Source organism: Chiloscyllium plagiosum, unplaced genomic scaffold (genome assembly GCF_037043375.1).
Source record: "Chiloscyllium plagiosum isolate Xiang-an unplaced genomic scaffold, Cpla_swu_hap1 HiC_scaffold_35, whole genome shotgun sequence".
Taxonomy (NCBI): Eukaryota; Metazoa; Chordata; class Chondrichthyes; order Orectolobiformes; family Hemiscylliidae; genus Chiloscyllium; species Chiloscyllium plagiosum.
This window is the reverse complement of record NW_028270173.1, coordinates 50709794-50730064: the sequence shown is the minus strand read 5'-3', so window position 1 is coordinate 50730064 and position 20271 is coordinate 50709794. Positions and strand designations below refer to the sequence as shown.

Sequence of the window (20271 nt, the reverse complement as noted above, 5' to 3'; positions counted from 1 at the left end):
GAGTTTGAACATTCTCCCCGTGTCTGTGTTGAGTTTGCTCATTCTCCCCGTTTCTGTGTGGCGTTTGCACATTCTCCCCGTGTCCGTTTGGAGTTTACACATTCTCCCTGTGTCTGTCTGGAGTTTGCACATTCTCCCCGTGTCTGTGTTGAGTTTGCACACTCTCCCAGTGTCTGTGTTGAGTATTCACATTCCCCCCGTATCTGTGTGGAGTTTGCACATTCTCCCCGAGTCTGTGTGGGGCTTGCACATTCTTCCCGTGTCCGAGTGGAGTTTGCACATTCTCCCTGTGTCTGTATGGAGTTTGCACATTCTCCCCGTGTCTGTGTGGAGTTTGCACATTCTCCCCGTGTCTGTTTTGAGTTTGCGCATTCTCCCCGTTTCTGTGTGGCGTTTGCACATTTTCCCCGAGTCTGTGTGGTGTTTGCACATTCTCCCTGTCTTTGTGTGGAGTTTGAACATTCTCCTCGTGTCTGTGTGCAGTTTGCACATTCTCCCCGTGTCTGTGTTGAGTTTGCGCATTCTCCCCGTTTCTGTGAGGCGTTTGCACATTCTCCCCGAGTCTGTGTGGGGTTTGTACATTCTCCCCGTGTCCGTGTGGAGTTTGCACATTCTCCCCGTGTCCATGTGGTGTTTGCACATTCTCCCCGTGTCTGTGTGGAGTTTGCACATTCTCCCCGTGTCTGTGTTGAGTTTGCGTATTCTCCCCGTTTCTGTGTGGTGTTTGCACATTCTCCCCGTGTCCATGTGGAGTTTGCACATTCTCCCTGCGTCTGTGTGGGGTGTGCACATTCTCGCCGTGTCCGTGTGGAGTTTGCCCATTCTCCCCGTGTGTGTGTGTGGAGTTTGCACCTTCTCCCTGTGTCTTTGTGGAGTTTGCACATTCTCCCCGTGTCTGTGTGGTGTTTGTACATTCTCCCCGTGTCTGTGTGGATTTTGCACATTCTCCCCGTGTCTTTGTGGAGTTTGCACATTCTCCCCGCGTCTGTGTGGGGTGTGCACATTCTCGCCGTGTCCGTGTGGAGTTTGCCCATTCTCCCCGTGTGTGTGTGTGGAGTTTGCACATTCTCCCTGTGTCTTTGTGGAGTTTGCACATTCTCCCCGTGTCTGTGTGGTGTTTGCACATTCTCCCCGTGTCTGTGTTGAGTTTGCTCATTCTCCCCGTTTCTGTGTGGCGTTTGCACATTCTCCCCGTGTCCGTTTGGAGTTTGCACATTCTCCCTGTGTCTGTATGGAGTTTGCACATTCTCCCCGTGTCTGTGTTGAGTTTGCACACTCTCCCTGTGTCTGTGTTGAGTTTTCACATTCTCCCCATATCTGTGTGGAGTTTGCACATTCTCCCCGAGTCTGTGTGGGGCTTGCACATTCTTCCCGTGTCCGAGTGGAGTTTGCACATTCTCCCTGTGTCTGTATGGAGTTTGCACATTCTCCCCGTGTCTGTGTGGAGTTTGCACATTCTCCCCGTGTCTGTTTTGGGTTTGCGCATTCTCCCCGTTTCTGTGTGGCGTTGGCACATTTTCCCCGAGTCTGTGTGGTGTTTGCACATTCTCCCTGTCTTTGTGTGGAGTTTGAACATTCTCCTCGTGTCTGTGTGCAGTTTGCACATTCTCCCCGTGTCTGTGTTGAATTTGCGCATTCTCCCCGTTTCTGTGAGGCGTTTGCACATTTTCCCCGAGTCTGTGTGGGGTTTGTACATTCTCCCCGTGTCCGTGTGGAGTTTGCACATTCTCCCCGTGTCCATGTGGTGTTTGCACATTCTCCCCGTGTCTGTGTGGAGTTTGCACATTCTCCCCGTGTCTGTGTTGAGTTTGCATACTCTCCCCGTTTCTGTGTGGTGTTTGCACATTCTCCCCGTGTCCATGTGGAGTTTGCACATTCTCCCCGCGTCTGTGTGGAGTGTGCACATTCTCGCCGTGTCCGTGTGGAGTTTGCCCATTCTCCCCGTGTGTGTGTGTGGAGTTTGCACATTCTCCCTGTGTCTTTGTGGAGTTTGCACATTCTCCCCGTGTCTGTGTGCTGTTTGCACATTCTCCCCGTGTCTGTGTGGATTTTGCACATTCTCCCCGTGTCTTTATGGAGTTTGCACATTCTCCCCATGTCTGCGTGGGGTTTGCACACTCTACCCGTGTCTGTGTGGAGTTTGCACATTCTCCCCGTGTCTGCGTGGTATTTGCACATTCTCCCCGTGTCTGCGTGGAGTTTATACATTCTCCCCGTGTCTGTGTTGAGTTTGCACATTCTCCCCGTGGCTGTGTGGAGTTTGCACATTCTCCCCGAGTCTGTGTGGGGCTTGCACATTCTTCCCGTGTCCGAGTGGAGTTTGCACATTCTCCCTGTGTCTGTATGGAGTTTGCACATTCTCCCCGTGTCTGTGTGGAGTTTGCACATTCTCCCCGTGTCTGTTTTGAGTTTGCGCATTCTCCCCGTTTCTGTGTGGCGTTTGCACATTTTCCCCGAGTCTGTGTGGTGTTTGCCCATTCTCCCTGTCTTTGTGTGGAGTTTGAACATTCTCCTCGTGTCTGTGTGCAGTTTGCACATTCTCCCCGTGTCTGTGTTGAATTTGCGCATTCTCCCCGTTTCTTTGAGGCGTTTGCACATTCTCCCCGAGTCTGTGTGGGGTTTGTACATTCTCCCCGTGTCCGTGTGGAGTTTGCACATTCTCCCCGTGTCCATGTGGTGTTTGCACATTCTCCCCGTGTCTGTGTGGAGTTTGCACATTCTCCCCGTGTCTGTGTTGAGTTTGCGTATTCTCCCCATTTCTGTGTGGTGTTTGCACATTCTCCCCGTGTCCGTGTGGAGTTTGCACATTCTCCCCGCGTCTGTGTGGAGTGTGCACATTCTCGCCGTGTCCGTGTGGAGTTTGCCCATTCTCCCCGTGTGTGTGTGTGGAGTTTGCACATTCTCCCTGTGTCTTTGTGGAGTTTGCACATTCTCCCCGTGTCTGTGTGGTGTTTGCACATTCTCCCCGTGTCTGTGTGGATTTTGCACATTCTCCCCGTGTCTTTGTGGAGTTTGCACATTCTCCCCATGTCTGCGTGGAGTTTGCACACTCTACCCGTGTCTGTGTGGAGTTTGCACATTCTCCCCGTGTCTGCGTGGTATTTGCACATTCTCCCCGTGTCTGCGTGGAGTTTATACATTCTCCCCGTGTCTGTGTTGAGTTTGCACATTCTCCCCGTGGCTGTGTGGAGTTTGCACATTCTCGCCTTGTCTGTGTTACGTTTTCCAATTCTCCCCGTGTCTGTGCGGAGTTTGCACATTCTCCCCATGTCTGTGTTGAGTTTGCACAATCTCCCCGTCTCTGTGGGGAGTTTGCACATTCTCCCCGTGTCTGTGTTGAGTTTGCACATTTTCCCTATGTCTATGTGGAGTTTGCACATTCTCCCCGTGTCTGTGTGGGGTTTGCACATTCTCTTTGTGTCCGTGTGGTGTATGCACATTCTCCCCGTGTCTGTGTGGGGTTTGCACATTCTCCCCGTGTCCCTGTGGAGTTTGCAGATTCTCCCTATGTCTGTGTGGAGTTTGCACATTCTCCCCGTGTCTGCGTGGAGTTTGCACATTCTCCCTCTGTCTGTGTGGTGTTTGCACATTCTCCCCGTATCTGTGTTGAGTTTGCACACTCTCCCAGTGTCTGTGTTAAGTTTGCACATTCTCCCCATGTCTGCGTGGAGTTTGCACACTCTACCCGTGTCTGTGTGGAGTTTGCACATTCTCCCCGTGTCTGCGTGGTATTTGCACATTCTCCCCGTGTCTGCGTGGAGTTTATTCATTCTCCCCGTGTCTGTGTTGAGTTTGCACATTCTCCCCGTGGCTGTGTGGAGTTTGCACATTCTCGCCTTGTCTGTGTTACGTTTTCCAATTCTCCCCGTGTCTGTGCGGAGTTTGCACATTCTCCCCATGTCTGTGTTGAGTTTGCACAATCTCCCCGTCTCTGTGGGGAGTTTGCACATTCTCCCCGTGTCTGTGTTGAGTTTGCACATTTTCCCTATGTCTATGTGGAGTTTGCACATTCTCCCCGTGTCTGTGTGGGGTTTGCACATTCTCTTTGTGTCCGTGTGGTGTATGCACATTCTCCCCGTGTCTGTGTGGGGTTTGCACATTCTCCCCGTGTCCCTGTGGAGTTTGCAGATTCTCCCTATGTCTGTGTGGAGTTTGCACATTCTCCCCGTGTCTGCGTGGAGTTTGCACATTCTCCCTCTGTCTGTGTGGTGTTTGCACATTCTCCCCGTATCTGTGTTGAGTTTGCACACTCTCCCAGTGTCTGTGTTAAGTTTGCACATTCTCCCCGTGTCTGTGTTAAGTTTGCATATTCTCCCCGTCCCAGTGTGGAGTTTGCACATTCTTCCCGTGTCCGAGTGGAGTTTGTACATTCTCCCTGTGTCTGTATGGAGTTTGCACATTCTCCCCATGTCTGTTTTGAGTTTGCGCATTCTCCCCATTTCTGTGTGGCGTTTGCACATTCTCCCCGAGTCTGTGTGGTGTTTGCACATTCTCCCTGTCTTTGTGTGGAGTTTGAACATTCTCCCCGTGTCTGTGTGGAGTTTGAACATTCTCGCCGTGTCTGTGTTGAGTTTGCTCATTCTCCCCGTTTCTGTGTGGCGTTTGCACATTCTCCCCGAGTCTGTGTGGGGTTTGCACATTCTCCCCGTGTCCGTTTGGAGTTTGCACAATCTCCCCGTGTCCGTGTGGAGTTTGCACATTCTCCCCGTGTCTGTGTGGTGTTTGCACATTCTCCCCGAGTCTGTGTGGAGTTTGCACATTCTCCCCGTGTCTGTGTTGAGTTTGCACATTCTCCCTGTTTCTGTGTGGTGTTTGCACATTCTCCCCGTGTCCGTGTGGAGTTTGCACATTCTCCCCGTGTGTGTGTGGAGTTTGCCCAATCTCCCCGTGTCTGTGAGCAGTTTGCACATCTCCCCGTGTCTGTGTTGAGTTTGCACATTTTCCCTGTTCTATGTGGACTTTGCACATTCTACCCATGTCTGTGTGGAGTTTGCACATTCTCTTCGTGTCCGTGTGGAGTTTGCACATTCTCCCCGTGTGTGTGTGGAGTTTGCCCAATCTCCCCGTGTCTGTGAGCACTTTGCACATCTTCCCGTGTCTGTGTTGAGTTTGCACATTTTCCCTGTGTCTATGTGGACTTTGCACATTCTCCCCGTGTCCGTTTGGAGTTTGCACATTCTCCCTGTGTCTGTATGGAGTTTGCACATTCTCCCCGTGTCTGTGTTGAGTTTGCACACTCTCCCAGTGTCTGTGTTGAGTTTTCACATTCTCCCCGTATCTGTGTGGAGTTTGCACATTCTCCCCGAGTCTGTGTGGGGCTTGCACATTCTTCCCGTGTCCGAGTGGAGTTTGCACATTCTCCCTGTGTCTGTATGGAGTTTGCACATTCTCCCCGTGTCTGTGTGTAGTTTGCACATTCTCCCCGTGTCTGTTTTGAGTTTGCGCATTCTCCCCGTTTCTGTGTGGCGTTTGCACATTTTCCCCGAGTCTGTGTGGTGTTTGCACATTCTCCCTGTCTTTGTGTGGAGTTTGAACATTCTCCTCGTGTCTGTGTGCAGTTTGCACATTCTCCCCGTGTCTGTGTTGAGTTTGCGCATTCTCCCCGTTTCTGTGAGGCGTTTGCACATTCTCCCCGAGTCTGTGTGGGGTTTGTACATTCTCCCCGTGTCTGTGTTGAGTTTGCACATTCTCCCTGTTTCTGTGTGGTGTTTGCACATTCTCCCCGTGTCCGTGTGGAGTTTGCACATTCTCCCCGTGTGTGTGTGGAGTTTGCCCAATCTCCCCGTGTCTGTGAGCAGTTTGCACATCTCCCCGTGTCTGTGTTGAGTTTGCACATTCTCCCCGTGTCTGTGTGGTGTTTGCACATTCTCCCCGAGTCTGTGTGGAGTTTGCACATTCTCCCCGTGTCTGTGTTGAGTTTGCACATTCTCCCTGTTTCTGTGTGGTGTTTGCACATTCTCCCCGTGTCCGTGTGGAGTTTGCACATTCTCCCCGTGTGTGTGTGGAGTTTGCCCAATCTCCCCGTGTCTGTGAGCAGTTTGCACATCTCCCCGTGTCTGTGTTGAGTTTGCACATTTTCCCTGTTCTATGTGGACTTTGCACATTCTACCCATGTCTGTGTGGAGTTTGCACATTCTCTTCGTGTCCGTGTGGAGTTTGCACATTCTCCCCGTGTGTGTGTGGAGTTTGCCCAATCTCCCCGTGTCTGTGAGCACTTTGCACATCTTCCCGTGTCTGTGTTGAGTTTGCACATTTTCCCTGTGTCTATGTGGACTTTGCACATTCTCCCCGTGTCCGTTTGGAGTTTGCACATTCTCCCTGTGTCTGTATGGAGTTTGCACATTCTCCCCGTGTCTGTGTTGAGTTTGCACACTCTCCCAGTGTCTGTGTTGAGTTTTCACATTCTCCCCGTATCTGTGTGGAGTTTGCACATTCTCCCCGAGTCTGTGTGGGGCTTGCACATTCTTCCCGTGTCCGAGTGGAGTTTGCACATTCTCCCTGTGTCTGTATGGAGTTTGCACATTCTCCCCGTGTCTGTGTGTAGTTTGCACATTCTCCCCGTGTCTGTTTTGAGTTTGCGCATTCTCGCCGTTTCTGTGTGGCGTTTGCACATTTTCCCCGAGTCTGTGTGGTGTTTGCACATTCTCCCTGTCTTTGTGTGGAGTTTGAACATTCTCCTCGTGTCTGTGTGCAGTTTGCACATTCTCCCCGTGTCTGTGTTGAGTTTGCGCATTCTCCCCGTTTCTGTGAGGCGTTTGCACATTCTCCCCGAGTCTGTGTGGGGTTTGTACATTCTCCCCGTGTCCGTGTGAAGTTTGCACATTCTCCCCGTGTCCATGTGGTGTTTGCACATTCTCCCCGTGTCTGTGTGGAGTTTGCACATTCTCCCCGTGTCTGTGTTGAGTTTGCGTATTCTCCCCGTTTCTGTGTGGTGTTTGCACATTCTCCCCGTGTCCGTGTGGAGTTTGCACATTCTCCCCGCGTCTGTGTGGGGTGTGCACATTCTCGCCGTGTCCGTGTGGAGTTTGCCCATTCTCCCCGTGTGTGTGTGTGGAGTTTGCACATTCTCCCTGTGTCTTTGTGCAGTTTGCACATTCTCCCCGTGTCTGTGTGGTGTTTGTACATTCTCCCCGTGTCTGTGTGGATTTTGCACATTCTCCCCGTGTCTTTGTGGAGTTTGCACATTCTCCCCGCGTCTGTGTGGGGTGTGCACATTCTCGCCGTGTCCGTGTGGAGTTTGCCCATTCTCCCCATGTGTGTGTGTGGCGTTTGCACATTCTCCCTGTGTCTTTGTGGAGTTTGCACATTCTCCCCGTGTCTGTGTGGTGTTTGCACATTCTCCCCGTGTCTGTGTTGAGTTTGCTCATTCTCCCCGTTTCTGTGTGGCGTTTGCACATTCTCCCCGTGTCCGTTTGGAGTTTGCACATTCTCCCTGTGTCTGTATGGAGTTTGCACATTCTCCCCGTGTCTGTGTTGAGTTTGCACACTCTCCCTGTGTCTGTGTTGAGTTTTCACATTCTCCCCATATCTGTGTGGAGTTTGCACATTCTCCCCGTGTCTGTGTGGGGCTTGCACATTCTTCCCGTGTCCGAGTGGAGTTTGCACATTCTCCCTGTGTCTGTATGGAGTTTGCACATTCTCCCCGTGTCTGTGTGGAGTTTGCACATTCTCCCCGTGTCTGTTTTGAGTTTGCGCATTCTCCCCGTTTCTGTGTGGCGTTTGCACCTTTTCCCCGAGTCTGTGTGGTGTTTGCACATTCTCCCTGTCTTTGTGTGGAGTTTGAACATTCTCCTCGTGTCTGTGTGCAGTTTGCACATTCTCCCCGTGTCTGTGTTGAGTTTGCGCATTCTCCCCGTTTCTGTGAGGCGTTTGCACATTCTCCCCGAGTCTGTGTGCGGTTTGTACATTCTCCCCGTGTCCGTGTGGAGTTTGCACATTCTCCCCGTGTCCATGTGGTGTTTGCACATTCTCCCCGTGTCTGTGTGGAGTTTGCACATTCTCCCCGTGTCTGTGTTGAGTTTGCGTATTCTCCCCGTTTCTGTGTGGTGTTTGCACATTCTCCCCGTGTCCGTGTGGAGTTTGCACATTCTCCCCGCGTCTGTGTGGAGTGTGCACATTCTCGCCGTGTCCGTGTGGAGTTTGCCCATTCTCCCCGTGTGTGTGTGTGGAGTTTGCACATTCTCCCTGTGTCTTTGTGGAGTTTGCACATTCTCCCCGTGTCTGTGTGGTGTTTGCACATTCTCCCCGTGTCTGTGTGGATTTTGCACATTCTCCCCGTGTCTTTGTGGAGTTTGCACATTCTCCCCATGTCTGCGTGGAGTTTGCGCACTCTACCCGTGTCTGTGTGGAGTTTGCACATTCTCCCCATGTCTGCGTGGTATTTGCACATTCTCCCCGTGTCTGCGTGGAGTTTATACATTCTCCCCGTGTCTGTGTTGAGTTTGCACATTCTCCCCGTGGCTGTGTGGAGTTTGCACATTCTCGCCTTGTCTGTGTTACGTTTTCCAATTCTCCCCGTGTCTGTGCGGAGTTTGCACATTCTCCCCATGTCTGTGTTGAGTTTGCACATTCTCCCCGTGTCTGTGTTGAGTTTGCACATTTTCCCTATGTCTATGTGGACTTTGCACATTCTCCCCGTGTCTGTGTGGAGTTTGCACATTCTCTTTGTGTCCGTGTGGTGTATGCACATTCTCCCCGTGTCTGTGTGGGGTTTGCACATTCTCCCCGTGTCCCTGTGGAGTTTGCAGATTCTCCCTATGTCTGTGTGGAGTTTGCACATTCTCCCCGTGTCTGCGTGGAGATTGCACATTCTCCCTCTGTCTGTGTGGTGTTTGCACATTCTCCCCGTATCTGTGTTGAATTTGCACACTCTCACAGTGTCTGTGTTAAGTTTGCACATTCTCCCCGTGTCTGTGTTAAGTTTGCATATTCTCCCCGTCCCAGTGTGGAGTTTGCACATTCTTCCCGTGTCCGAGTGGAGTTTGTACATTCTCCCTGTGTCTGTATGGAGTTTGCACAGTCTCCCCGTGTCTGTGTTGAGTTTGCGCATTCTCCCCATTTCTGTGTGGCGTTTGCACATTCTCCCCGAGTCTGTGTGGGGCTTGCACATTCTTCCCGTGTCCGAGTGGAGTTTGCACATTCTCCCTGTGTCTGTATGGAGTTTGCACGTTCTCCCCATGTCTGTTTTGAGTTTGCGCATTCTCCCCATTTCTGTGTGGCGTTTGCACATTCTCCCCGAGTCTGTGTGGTGTTTGCACATTCTCCCTGTCTTTGTGTGGAGTTTGAACATTCTCCCCGTGTCTGTGTGGAGTTTGAACATTCTCGCCGTGTCTGTGTTGAGTTTGCTCATTCTCCCCGTTTCTGTGTGGCGTTTGCACATTCTCCCCGAGTCTGTGTGGGGTTTGCACATTCTCCCCGTGTCCGTTTGGAGTTTGCACATTCTCCCTGTGTCTTTGTGGAGTTTGCACATTCTCCCCGTGTCTGTGTGGTGTTTGCACATTCTCCCCGTGTCTGTGTGGATTTTGCACATTCTCCCCGTGTCTTTGTGGAGTTTGCACATTCTCCCCATGTCTGCGTGGAGTTTGCGCACTCTACCCGTGTCTGTGTTGAGTTTGCACATTCTCCCCGTGGCTGTGTGGAGTTTGCACATTCTCGCCTTGTCTGTGTTACGTTTTCCAATTCTCCCCGTGTCTGTGCGGAGTTTGCACATTCTCCCCATGTCTGTGTTGAGTTTGCACATTCTCCCCGTGTCTGTGTTGAGTTTGCACATTTTCCCTATGTCTATGTGGACTTTGCACATTCTCCCCGTGTCTGTGTGGAGTTTGCACATTCTCTTTGTGTCCGTGTGGTGTATGCACATTCTCCCCGTGTCTGTGTGGGGTTTGCACATTCTCCCCGTGTCCCTGTGGAGTTTGCAGATTCTCCCTATGTCTGTGTGGAGTTTGCACATTCTCCCCGTGTCTGCGTGGAGATTGCACATTCTCCCTCTGTCTGTGTGGTGTTTGCACATTCTCCCCGTATCTGTGTTGAATTTGCACACTCTCACAGTGTCTGTGTTAAGTTTGCACATTCTCCCCGTGTCTGTGTTAAGTTTGCATATTCTCCCCGTCCCAGTGTGGAGTTTGCACATTCTTCCCGTGTCCGAGTGGAGTTTGTACATTCTCCCTGTGTCTGTATGGAGTTTGCACAGTCTCCCCGTGTCTGTGTTGAGTTTGCGCATTCTCCCCATTTCTGTGTGGCGTTTGCACATTCTCCCCGAGTCTGTGTGGGGCTTGCACATTCTTCCCGTGTCCGAGTGGAGTTTGCACATTCTCCCTGTGTCTGTATGGAGTTTGCACATTCTCCCCATGTCTGTTTTGAGTTTGCGCATTCTCCCCATTTCTGTGTGGCGTTTGCACATTCTCCCCGAGTCTGTGTGGTGTTTGCACATTCTCCCTGTCTTTGTGTGGAGTTTGAACATTCTCCCCGTGTCTGTGTGGAGTTTGAACATTCTCGCCGTGTCTGTGTTGAGTTTGCTCATTCTCCCCGTTTCTGTGTGGCGTTTGCACATTCTCCCCGAGTCTGTGTGGGGTTTGCACATTCTCCCCGTGTCCGTTTGGAGTTTGCACATTCTCCCCGTGTCCGTGTGGAGTTTGCACATTCTCCCCGTGTCCGTGTGGTGTTTGCACATTCTCCCCGAGTCTGTGTGGAGTTTGCACATTCTCCCCGTGTCTGTGTTGAGTTTGCGTATTCTCCCTGTTTCTGTGTGGTGTTTGCACATTCTCCCCGTGTCCGTGTGGAGTTTGCACATTCTCCCCGTGTGTGTGTGGAGTTTGCCCAATCTCCCCGTGTCTGTGAGCAGTTTGCACATCTCCCCGTGTCTGCGTTGAGTTTGCACATTTTCCCTGTGTCTATGTGCACTTTGCACATTCTACCCGTGTCTGTGTGGAGTTTGCACATTCTCTTCGTGTCCGTGTGGAGTTTGCACATTCTCCCCGTGTGTGTGTGGAGTTTGCCCAATCTCCCCGTGTCTGTGAGCAGTTTGCACATCTCCCCGTGTCTGTGTTGAGTTTGCACATTTTCCCTGTGTCTATGTGGACTTTGCACATTCTCCCCGTGTCCGTTTGGAGTTTGCACATTCTCCCTGTGTCTGTATGGAGTTTGCACATTCTCCCCGTGTCTGTGTTGAGTTTGCACACTCTCCCAGTGTCTGTGTTGAGTTTTCACATTCTCCCCGTATCTGTGTGGAGTTTGCACATTCTCCCCGAGTCTGTGTGGGGCTTGCACATTCTTCCCGTGTCCGAGTGGAGTTTGCACATTCTCCCTGTGTCTGTATGGAGTTTGCACATTCTCCCCGTGTCTGTGTGGAGTTTGCACATTCTCCCCGTGTCTGTTTTGAGTTTGCGCATTCTCCCCGTTTCTGTGTGGCGTTTGCACATTTTCCCCGAGTCTGTGCGGTGTTTGCACATTCTCCCTGTCTTTGTGTGGAGTTTGAACATTCTCCTCGTGTCTGTGTGCAGTTTGCACATTCTCCCCGTGTCTGTGTTGAGTTTGCGCATTCTCCCCGTTTCTGTGAGGCGTTTGCACATTCTCCCCGAGTCTGTGTGGGGTTTGTACATTCTCCCCGTGTCCGTGTGGAGTTTGCACATTCTCCCCGTGTCCATGTGGTGTTTGCCCATATTCCCCGTGTCTGTGTGGAGTTTGCACATTCTCCCCGTGTCTGTGTTGAGTTTGCGTATTCTCCCCGTTTCTGTGTGGTGTTTGCACATTCTCCCCGTGTCCGTGTGGAGTTTGCACATTCTCCCCGCGTCCTTGTGTGGTGTGCACATTCTCCCCGTGTCTGTGTGGAGTTTGCACATTCTCTTTGTGTCCGTGTGGTGTATGCACATTCTCCCCGTGTCTGTGTCGGGTTTGCACATTCTCCCCGTGTCCCTGTGGAGTTTGCAGATTCTCCCTATGTCTGTGTGGAGTTTGCACATTCTCCCCGTGTCTGCGTGGAGTATGCACATTCTCCCTCTGTCTGTGTGGTGTTTGCACATTCTCCCCGTATCTGTGTTGAGTTTGCACACTCTCCCAGTGTCTGTGTTAAGTTTGCACATTCTCCCCGTGTCTGTGTTAAGTTTGCATATTCTCCCCGTCCCAGTGTGGAGTTTGCACATTCTTCACGTGTCCGAGTGGAGTTTGTACATTCTCCCTGTGTCTGTATGGAGTTTGCACATTCTCCCCGTGTCTGTGTTGAGTTTGCGCATTCTCCCCATTTCTGTGTGGCGTTTGCACATTCTCCCCGAGTCTGTGTGGGGCTTGCACATTCTTCCCGTGTCCGAGTGGAGTTTGCACATTCTCCCTGTGTCTGTATGGAGTTTGCACATTCTCCCCATGTCTGTTTTGAGTTTGCGCATTCTCCCCATTTCTGTGTGGCGTTTGCACATTCTCCCCGAGTCTTTGTGGTGTTTGCACATTCTCCCTGTCTTTGTGTGGAGTTTGAACATTCTCCCCGTGTCTGTGTGGAGTTTGAACATTCTCGCCGTGTCTGTGTTGAGTTTGCTCATTCTCCCCGTTTCTGTGTGGCGTTTGCACATTCTCCCCGAGTCTGTGTGGGGTTTGCACATTCTCCCCGTGTCCGTTTGGAGTTTGCACATTCTCCCCGTGTCCGTTTGGAGTTTGCAAATTCTCCCAGTGTCCGTGTGGTGTTTGCACATTCTCCCCGAGTCTGTGTGGAGTTTGCACATTCTCCCCGTGTCTGTGTTGAGTTTGCGTATTCTCCCTGTTTCTGTGTGGTGTTTGCACATTCTCCCCGTGTCCGTGTGGAGTTTGCACATTCTCCCCGTGTGTGTGTGGAGTTTGCCCAATCTCCCCGTGTCTGTGAGCAGTTTGCACATCTCCCCGTGTCTGTGTTGAGTTTGCACATTTTCCCTGTGTCTATGTGGACTTTGCACATTCTCCCCGTGTCTGTGTGGAGTTTGCACATTCTCTTCATGTCCGTGTGTTGTATGCACATTCTCCCCGTGTCTGTGTGGGGTTTGCGCATTCTCCCCGTGTCCCTGTGGAGTTTGCAGATTCTCCCTATGTCTGTGTGGAGTTTGCACATTCTCCCCGTGTCTGCGTGGAGTTTGCACATTCTCCCTCTGTCTGTGTGGTGTTTGCACATTCTCCCCGTATCTGTGTTGAGTTTGCACACTCTCCCAGTGTCTGTGTGGAGTTTGCACATTCTCCCCGTGTCTGTGTTGAGTTTTCACATTCTCCCCGTATCTGTGTGGAGTTTGCACATTCTCCCCGAGTCTGTGTGGGGCTTGCACATTTTTCCCTTGTCCGAGTGGAGTTTGCACATTCTCCCTGTGTCTGTATGGAGTTCGCACATTCTCCCCGTGTCTGTGTGGAGTTTGCACATTCTCCCCGTGTCTGTTTTGAGTTTGCGCATTCTCCCCGTTTCTGTGTGGCGTTTGCACATTCTCCCCATGTCTGCGTGGTGTTTGCACATTCTCCCTGTCTTTGTGTGGAGTTTGAACATTCTCCCCGTGTCTGTGTGCAGTTTGCACATTCTCCCCGTGTCTGTGTTGAGTTTGCGCATTCTCCCCGTTTCTGTGTGGCGTTTGCACATTCTCCCCGAGTCTGTGTGGGGTTTGCACATTCTCCCCGTGTCCGTGTGGAGTTTGCACATTCTCCCCGTGTCCGTGTGGTGTTTGCACATTCTCCCCGTGTCTGTGTGGAGTTTGCACATTCTCCCCGTGTCTGTGTTGTGTTTGTGTATTCTCCCCGTTTCTGTGTGGTGTTTGCACATTCTCCCCGTGTCCGTGTGGAGTTTGCACATTCTCCCCGTTTGTATGTGGAGTTTGCACATTCTCCCCGTGTCTGTGTGGTGTTTGCACATTCTCCCCATTTCTGTGTGGAATTTGCACATTCTCCCCGTGTCTTTGTGGAGTTTGCACATTCTCCACGTGTCTGTGTGGAGTTTGTATATTCTCCCCGTGTCTGTGTGGAATTTGCACATTCTCCCCGTGTCTGCGTGGTATTTGCACATTCTCCCCGTGTCTGCGTGGAGTTTATACATTCGCCCCCTGTCTGTGTGGAATTTGCACATTCTCCCTGTGTCTGTGTGGAGTTTGCACATTCTCCCCCTGTCTGTGTTGAGTTTGCACTTTCTCCCCGTGTCTGTGTGGAGTTTGCACATTCTCGCCTTGTCTGTGTTACGTTTTCATATTCTCCCCGTGTCTGTGCGGAGTTTGCACATTCTCCCCATGTCTGTGTTGAGTTTGCACAATCTCCCCGTGTCTGTGAGGAGTTTGCACATCTCCCCGTGTCTGTGTTGAGTTTGCACATTTTCCCTGTGTCTATGTGGACTTTGCACATTCTCCCCGTGTCTGTGTGGAGTTTGCACATTATCCCCGTATCTGCGTGGGGTTTGCACATTCTCCCCGTGTCCCTGTGGAGTTTGCAGATTCTCCCTCTGTCTGTGTGGAGTTTGCACATTCTCCCCGTGTCTGCGTGGAGTTTGCACATTCTCCCTCTGTCTGTGTGGTGTTTGCACATTCTCCCCGTATCTGTGTTGAGTTTGCACACTCTCCCAGTGTCTGTGTTAAGTTTGCACATTCTCCCCGTGTCTGTGTTGAGTTTGCATATTCTCCCCGTCCCAGTGTGGAGTTTGCACATTCTTCCCGTGTCCGAGTGGAGTTTGTACATTCTCCCTGTGTCTGTATGGAGTTTGCACATTCTCCCCGTGTCTGTGTTGAGTTTGCGCATTCTCCCCATTTCTGTGTGGCGTTTGCACATTCTCCCCGAGTCTGTGTGGGGCTTGCACATTCTTCCCGTGTCCGAGTGGAGTTTGCACATTCTCCCTGTGTCTGTATGGAGTTTGCACATTCTCCCCGTGTCTGTTTTGAGTTTGCACATTCTACCCATTTCTGTGTGGCGTTTGCACATTCTCCCCGAGTCTGTGTGGTGTTTGCACATTCTCCCTGTCTTTGTGTGGAGTTTGAACATTCTCCCCGTGTCTGTGTGGAGTTTGAACATTCTCGCCGTGTCTGTGTTGAGTTTGCTCATTCTCCCCGTTTCTGTGTGGCGTTTGCACATTCTCCCCGTGTCCGTTTGGAGTTTACACATTCTCCCTGTGTCTGTATGGAGTTTGCACATTCTCCCCGTGTCTGTGTTGAGTTTGCACACTCTCCCAGTGTCTGTGTTGAGTTTTCACATTCCCCCCGTATCTGTGTGGAGTTTGCACATTCTCCCCGAGTCTGTGTGGGGCTTGCACATTCTTCCCGTGTCCGAGTGGAGTTTGCACATTCTCCCTGTGTCTGTATGGAGTTTGCACATTCTCCCCGTGTCTGTGTGGAGTTTGCACATTCTCCCTGTGTCTGTTTTGAGTTTGCGCATTCTCCCCGTTTCTGTGTGGCGTTTGCACATTTTCCCCGAGTCTGTGTGGTGTTTGCACATTCTCCCTGTCTTTGTGTGGAGTTTGAACATTCTCCTCGTGTCTGTGTGCAGTTTGCACATTCTCCCCGTGTCTGTGTTGAGTTTGCGCATTCTCCCCGTTTCTGTGAGGCGTTTGCACATTCTCCCCGAGTCTGTGTGGGGTTTGTACATTCTCCCCGTGTCCGTGTGGAGTTTGCACATTCTCCCCGTGTCCATGTGGTGTTTGCACATTCTCCCCGTGTCTGTGTGGAGTTTGCACATTCTCCCCGTGTCTGTGTTGAGTTTGCGTATTCTCCCTGTTTCTGTGTGGTGTTTGCACATTCTCCCCGTGTCCGTGTGGAGTTTGCACATTCTCCCTGCGTCTGTGTGGGGTGTGCACATTATCGCTGTGTCCGTGTGGAGTTTGCCCATTCTCCCCATGTGTGTGTGTGGAGTTTGCACATTCTCCCTGTGTCTTTGTGGAGTTTGCACATTCTCCCCGTGTCTGTGTGGTGTTTGTACATTCTCCCCGTGTCTGTGTGGATTTTGCACATTCTCCCCGTGTCTTTGTGGAGTTTGCACATTCTCCCCGCGTCTGTGTGGGGTGTGCACATTCTCGCCATGTCCGTGTGGAGTTTGCCCATTCTCCCCGTGTGTGTGTGTGGAGTTTGCACATTCTCCCTGTGTCTTTGTGGAGTTTGCACATTCTCCCCGTGTCTGTGTGGTGTTTGCACATTCTCCCCGTGTCTGTGTTGAGTTTGCTCATTCTCCCCGTTTCTGTGTGGCGTTTGCACATTCTCCCCGTGTCCGTTTGGAGTTTGCACACTCTCCCTGTGTCTGTATGGAGTTTGCACATTCTCCCCGTGTCTGTGTTGAGTTTGCACACTCTCCCTGTGTCTGTGTTGAGTTTGCTCATTCTCCCCGTTTCTGTGTGGCGTTTGCACATTCTTCCCGTGTCCGAGTGGAGTTTGCACATTCTCCCTGTGTCTGTATGGAGTTTGCACATTCTCCCCGTGTCTGTGTGGAGTTTGCACATTCTCCCCGTGTCTGTTTTGAGTTTGCGCATTCTCCCCGTTTCTGTGTGGCGTTTGCACATTTTCCCCGAGTCTGTGTGGTGTTTGCACATTCTCCCTGTCTTTGTGTGGAGTTTGAACATTCTCCTCGTGTCTGTGTGCCGTTTGCACATTCTCCCCGTGTCTGTGTTGAATTTGCGCATTCTCCCCGTTTCGGTGAGGCGTTTGCACATTCTCCCCGAGTCTGTGTGGGGTTTGTACATTCTCCCCGTGTCCGTGTGGAGTTTGCACATTCTCCCCGTGTCCATGTGGTGTTTGCACATTCTCCCCGTGTCTGTGTGGAGTTTGCACATTCTCCCCGTGTCTGTGTTGAGTTTGCGTATTCTCCCCGTTTCTGTGTGGTGTTTGTACATTCTCCCCGTGTCCGTGTGGAGTTTGCACATTCTCCCCGCGTCTGTGTGGAGTGTGCACATTCTCGCCGTGTCCGTGTGGAGTTTGCCCATTCTCCCCGTGTGTGTGTGTGGAGTTTGCACATTCTCCCTGTGTCTTTGTGGAGTTTGCACATTCTCCCCGTGTCTGTGTGGTGTTTGTATATTCTCCCCGTGTCTGTGTGGATTTTGCACATTCTCCCCGTGTCTTTGTGGAGTTTGCACATTCTCCCCATGTCTGCGTGGAGTTTGCACACTCTACCCGTGTCTGTGTGGAGTTTGCACATTCTCCCCGTGTCTGCGTGGTATTTGCACATTCTCCCCGTGTCTGCGTGGAGTTTATACATTCTCCCCGTGTCTGTGTTGAGTTTGCACATTCTCCCCGTGGCTGTGTGGAGTTTGCACATTCTCGCCTTGTCTGTGTTACGTTTTCCAATTCTCCCCGTGTCTGTGCGGAGTTTGCACATTCTCCCCATGTCTGTGTTGAGTTTGCACAATCTCCCCGTGTCTGTGGGGAGTTTGCACATTCTCCCCGAGTCTGTGTGGGGCTTGCACATTCTTCCCGTGTCCGAGTGGAGTTTGCACATTCTCCCTGTGTCTGTATGGAGTTTGCGCATTCTCCCCGTTTCTGTGTGGCGTTTGCACATTTTCCCCGAGTCTGTTTTGAGTTTGCACATTCTCCCCGTGTCTGCGTGGAGTTTATACATTCTCCCCGTGTCTGTGTTGAGTTTGCACATTCTCCCCGTGGCTGTGTGGAGTTTGCACATTCTCGCCTTGTCTGTGTTACGTTTTCCAATTCTCCCCGTGTCTGTGCGGAGTTTGCACATTCTCCCCATGTCTGTGTTGAGTTTGCACAATCTCCCCGTCTCTGTGGGGAGTTTGCACATTCTCCCCGTGTCTGTGTTGAGTTTGCACATTTTCCCTATGTCTATGTGGACTTTGCACATTCTCCCCGTGTCAGTGTGGAGTTTGCACATTCTCTTTGTGTCCGTGTGGTGTATGCACATTCTCCCCATGTCTGTGTGGGGTTTGCACATTCTCCCCGTGTCCCTGTGGAGTTTGCAGATTCTCCATGTGTCTGTGTGGAGTTTGCACATTCTCCCCGTGTCTGCGTGGAGTTTGCACATTCTCCCTCTGTCTGTGTGGTGTTTGCACATTCTCCCCGTATCTGTGTTGAGTTTGCACACTCTCCCAGTGTCTGTGTTAAGTTTGCACATTCTCCCCGTGTCTGTGTTAAGTTTGCATATTCTCCCCGTCCCAGTGTGGAGTTTGCACATTCTTCCCGTGTCCGAGTGGAGTTTGTACATTCTCCCTGTGTCTGTATGGAGTTTGCACATTCTCCCCGTGTCTGTGTTGAGTTTGCGCATTCTCCCCATTTCTGTGTGGCGTTTGCACATTCTCCCCGAGTCTGTGTGGTGTTTGCACATTCTCCCTGTCTTTGTGTGGAGTTTGAACATTCTCCCCGTGTCTGTGTGGAGTTTGAACATTCTCGCCGTGTCTGTGTTGAGTTTGCTCATTCTCCCCGTTTCTGTGTGGCGTTTGCACATTCTCCCCGAGTCTGTGTGGGGTTTGCACATTCTCCCCGTGTCCGTTTGGAGTTTGCACATTCTCCCCGTGTCCGTGTGGAGTTTGCACATTCTCCCCGTGTCCGTGTGGTGTTTGCACAATCTGCCCGAGTCTGTGTGGAGTTTGCACATTCTCCCCGTGTCTGTGTTGAGTTTGCGTATTCTCCCTGTTTCTGTGTGGTGTTTGCACATTCTCCCCGTGTCCGTGTGGAGTTTGCACATTCTCCCCGTGTGTGTGTGGAGTTTGCCCAATCTCCCCGTGTCTGTGAGCAGTTTGCACATCTCCCCGTGTCTGCGTTGAGTTTGCACATTTTCCCTGTGTCTATGTGGACTTTGCACATTCTACCCGTGTCTGTGTGGAGTTTGCACATTCTCTTCGTGTCCGTGTGGAGTTTGCACATTCTCCCCGTGTGTGTGTGGAGTTTGCCCCATCTCCCCGTGTCTGTGAGCAGTTTGCACATCTCCCCGTGTCTGTGTTGAGTTTGCACATTTTCCCTGTGTCTATGTGGACTTTGCACATTCTCCCCGTGTCCGTTTGGAGTTTGCACATTCTCCCTGTGTCTGTATGGAGTTTGCACATTCTCCCCGTGTCTGTGTTGAGTTTGCACACTCTCCCAGTGTCTGTGTTGAGTTTTCACATTCTCCCCGTATCTGTGTGGAGTTTGCACATTCTCCCCGAGTCTGTGTGGGGCTTGCACATTCTTCCCGTGTCCGAGTGGAGTTTGCACATTCTCCCTGTGTCTGTGTTGAGTTTGCGCATTCTCCCCGTTTCTGTGAGGCGTTTGCACATTCTCCCCGAGTCTGTGTGGGGTTTGTACATTCTCCCCGTGTCCGTGTGGAGTTTGCACATTCTCCCCGTGTCCATGTGGTGTTTGCACATATTCCCCGTGTCTGTGTGGAGTTTGCACATTCTCCCCGTGTCTGTGTTGAGTTTGCCTATTCTCCCCGTTTCTGTGTGGTGTTTGCACATTCTCCCCGTGTCCGTGTGGAGTTTGCACATTCTCCCCGCGTCCTTGTGTGGTGTGCACATTCTCGCCGTGTCCGTGTGGCGTTTGCCCATTCTCCCCGTGTGTGTGTGTGGAGTTTGCACATTCTCCCTGCGTCTTTGTGGAGTTTGCACATTCTCCCCGTGTCTGTGTGGTGTTTGCATATTCTCCCCGTGTCTGTGTGGATTTTGCACATTCTCCCCGTGTCTTTGAGGAGTTTGCACATTCTCCCCATGTCTGCGTGGGGTTTGCACACTCTACCCGTGTCTGTGTGGAGTTTGCACATTCTCCCCGTGTCTGCGTGGTATTTGCACATTCTCCCCGTGTCTGCGTGGAGTTTATACATTCTCCCCGTGTCTGTGTTGAGTTTGCACATTCTCCCCGTGGCTGTGTGGAGTTTGCACATTCTCGCCTTGTCTGTGTTACGTTTTCCAATTCTCCCCGTGTCTGTGCGGAGTTTGCACATTCTCCCCATGTCTGTGTTGAGTTTGCACAATCTCCCCGTGTCTGTGGGGAGTTTGCACATTTTCCCTATGTCTATGTGGACTTTGCACATTCTCCCCGTGTCTGTGTGGAGTTTGCACATTCTCTTTGTGTCCGTGTGGTGTATGCACATTCTCTTTGTGTCCGTGTGGTGTATGCACATTCTCCCCGTGTCTTTGTGGGGTTTGCACATTCTCCCCGTGTCCCTGTGGAGTTTGCAGATTCTCCCTCTGTCTGTGTGGTGTTTGCACATTCTCCCCGTATCTGTGTTGAGTTTGCACACTCTCCCAGTGTCTGTGTTAAGTTTGCACATTCTCCCCGTGTCTGTGTTAAGTTTGCATATTCTCCCCGTCCCAGTGTGGAGTTTGCACATTCTTCCCGTGTCCGAGTGGAGTTTGTACATTCTCCCTGTGTCTGTATGGAGTTTGCACAT

At 51.4% G+C, this 20271-nt stretch overlaps 1 protein-coding gene and 1 pseudogene across 1 annotated transcript in view; both read right to left on the bottom strand.

Moving 5' to 3' along the window:
- The window catches only part of LOC122547123 (class I histocompatibility antigen, F10 alpha chain-like), a 929735-nt gene that overhangs the window by 395611 nt on the left and 513853 nt on the right, over positions 1-20271 (bottom strand). The gene's annotated exons all lie outside the window — the stretch shown is intronic.
- Positions 1-20271, bottom strand: part of LOC148140844 (uncharacterized) — a 265345-nt pseudogene that overhangs the window by 220051 nt on the left and 25023 nt on the right.